At 38.9% G+C, this 3,202-nt stretch overlaps 1 pseudogene; it reads left to right on the top strand.

Annotated features, from left to right (window-relative positions):
- Positions 1 to 695: 695 nt before the first annotated feature.
- Positions 696 to 1,654, top strand: LOC101423900 (GTP-binding nuclear protein Ran-like; annotated as a pseudogene).
- Positions 1,655 to 3,202: the final 1,548 nt, after the last annotated feature.

The following is a 3,202-nucleotide window of genomic DNA, read 5'->3' as shown; positions in this document are numbered from 1 at the left end:
ATTTGTGTAAATTTTGGAAAGTGTTCCTCAAGGAAGTGGGCATGCTTTTCTTAGTTGCTCCTTCCTTCCTGATATAATATGTTTGTGATGCCAGGGATCCTAGCAGCCATACTGACAATGAAATGACCCTGGGAATATAAGTCATTCATGGAGAGTGACTAGAAAATAATACCTATATAAAAAAACAGGTGTAAAAAATAATGAGGAAAGTGTGTAAAATGGGTTTAGGCACTTTTTGTCATGTAAAATTATTCAATCAGCATTTATTTATCAGTTTACTTTGGATTCTAGGAACTTTTTTTAGAGATCTGTGTGTGTGTGTTTCTATGTGTGTGTATGAATGTATTCCAACACTTAGCCATTAGACATCAGAAGAACATAACATGAAGGCAGCACCTTGCACTCAAAAGAAATCAGACTTGGAAATACCCTGTGAAAGTTAAGTTCCCATGCCAACTTGGCTAGGTTATGGTATCCACTTGTTTGGTTATGAAAGCACTAGTCTGATTGTTACTGTGCAGTTATTTCATAGATTGATTTGCATCTATAATCAATTGATTGTGTCTACAGCTGTTTGCATCTCAAAGGACATTGTCTTCAAAAATATGGGGAGTCTCCTTTCCTAATCAGTTTGATGTCATAAAAGCCAGAGCTGAGGACTTCAGAAATCAGAATGAAGAATTTCTGTCTCGCTCAGTCAGACGGGGCACGGAGACGCTTCTGGAAGAACCATCGCGATGGCTGCCCAAGGAGAACCCCAAGTTCAGTTTAAACTTGTATTGGTTGGCAATGGTGGTACTGGAAAAACTACTTTCGTAAAACGTCATTTGACCGGTGAATTTGAGAAGAAGTATGTAGCTACCTTGGGTGTTGAGGCCCATCCCCTTGTGTTCCATACCAACAGAGGACCTATCAAGTTCAACGTGTGGGACACGGCTGGCCAGGAGAAGTTCGGTGGACTGCGAGATGGCTATTATATTCAAGCCCAATGCGCCATTATAATGTTTGATGTAACATCGAGAGTTACTTACAAGAATGTGCCTAATTGGCATAGAGATCTGGTACGAGTGTGTGAAAACATCCCCATCGTGTTGTGTGGCAACAAAGTGGATATTAAGGAAAGTTAAGGCAAAATCTATCGTCTTCCACTGAAAGAAGAATCTTCAGTACTATGACATTTCTGCCAAAAGTAACTACAACTTTGAAAAGCCCTTCCTTTGGCTTGCTAGAAAACTGATTGGAGACCCTAACTTGGAGTTTGTGGCCATGTCTGCTCTTGCCCCACCAGAGGTTGTCATGGACCCAGCTTTGGCAGCACAGTATGAACATGACTTAGAGGTTGCTCATACAACTGCTCTGCCGGATGAGGATGACGACCTGTGAGAAAATGAAGCTGGAGCCCAGCGTCAGAAGTCTAGTTTTATAGGCAACTGTCCTGTGATGTCAGTGGTGCAGCGTGTTTGCCACTTTATTATATAGCTAAGCAGAACATGTGCTTAATCTTTGGGATGCTGAACGAGATGAATGGGCTTCGGAGTGAATGTGGCAGTTTAAAAAAATACCTTCTTTTTTGGACCTGCATATTTAGCTGTTTTGGAACGCAATTGTTTCCTTTTTGAGTTTCAAATATAAGACTGCTGCAGTCACATCACAATATTCAGTGGTGAAGTCTTGTTTGTTACTGTCATTCCCATTCCTTTACATTTAGAATCAGAATAAAGTTGTATTTCAAGTATCTAAAAAAAAAAAAAAAAAAAGAATTTCTGTCTCAACTTTAATTATCCAGCATCCCCTGGGGAATTCAAACTTGCCAGACATCAAAATCACCTTTATCAGAGTTTCTAGCTTGTGAGCTTGTCCTACTGAATTTGGATTTGTCACTTTCCATGCTCTTGTGGACCAATTTTATATAGTAAAGCTCATATAAAAATATATATATAAAATCCTGTCAGTTGTATTTCTCTAGGAAATCCTAATACAAACCACATCCACCTGACTGTGCCAAAGTCCAACCTAGATTGTCCTGTTAGATATTTTACTACAGTAGAAAGCTCAGATTCAGAGAAATGTGCTGCAGGGGAGTGGGATTGGATCTTGAAGAGGACTAACCATTGAGACTGGAGAGCTAAGTTAAACTTTAAGTAGCAGAGACCCAAAATAACAGCTTAAGGAGATACATACTTATTTCCCTTTTCTATTCAAGTTTCACTATAGTCAATTTTGAAGACCTCATGAAATGTGTTGGACAAGCTGCTCTATTTCTCCATAGTCTCTGGGGAAATTGCATTGGGGGCATAATTCCCACAACTGAACATATTTTCCTGAATCTGTTAATTAATTGAAGTTTTCTATTTTTATTTTGAGTCACTGGTGAAATGGGTGTATAATAATAAAAATAGAATTGCAGTTGAGAAAGTATAAGTTTTAATGGAGGGCAGGGAGGAAAGAAGCAGCCTCTCTGAAAGCTGAAGTCATGTAATGCCTGGTCAGCAAAACTGGATGGGGTTCCCTGAAAGCAGCATGAAGCACTGGCCTTGTTGTCAGTGGCCCTGAGACTTGGAGACCAGCACCTTCCCACAACTCTGCCAATTTCACTATCACTTATGTTGATGAGCTGTTGATGTCTGTCAGATTTTTTTGTACTAATGAGCATTAACATGATTAATCTACAACTGATCTTTAACATTTACTGAGTACCAATATGGTACAGCTATACAGAGCTGTTCACAAGGAAAGAAAAGCTTTTCCTAATCCCCTATTGTGAAAATCAGTTCATTTATTTAGACTTAAGGAAAAATAGTACTACATCCTTTAACAAACCTTCTTTCCAAAATGAATGTAGAATGTGGGAGTTTTACTGAGGCTTTAAAGGCAGAAGCAAAAATAATAAAAACAGCAGGGGAAGACATGAAAATGAATCAGGTTCATCAACTAAAAGTAATCACTGTGTCTACTTTCTGAAGTCTAAGCCAGATCAACCCTATTCTTCCATGCTCAGCAAAGTACTGAGAACCTAATGTGTGCTTCTCAAGTACTCTCTGAAATATGAAAATGGAAATCAAGAATGGTCTGGAAATGAAAATAATTTGTGTGCTCTCTGCATGAACGGTCTGGGTGGTTATAGAGAAGGAATCTGCAAACTTTAAATGATGTCCATTAGTAAATGTGGCCTAGTTCCATTCAAGACTGTTCACACATTGTC

The sequence above is a fragment of the Dasypus novemcinctus genome, chromosome 4 (assembly GCF_030445035.2).
Source record: "Dasypus novemcinctus isolate mDasNov1 chromosome 4, mDasNov1.1.hap2, whole genome shotgun sequence".
Classification (NCBI taxonomy): domain Eukaryota; kingdom Metazoa; phylum Chordata; class Mammalia; order Cingulata; family Dasypodidae; genus Dasypus; species Dasypus novemcinctus.
This window is presented reverse-complemented; position numbering and strand designations above follow the sequence as displayed.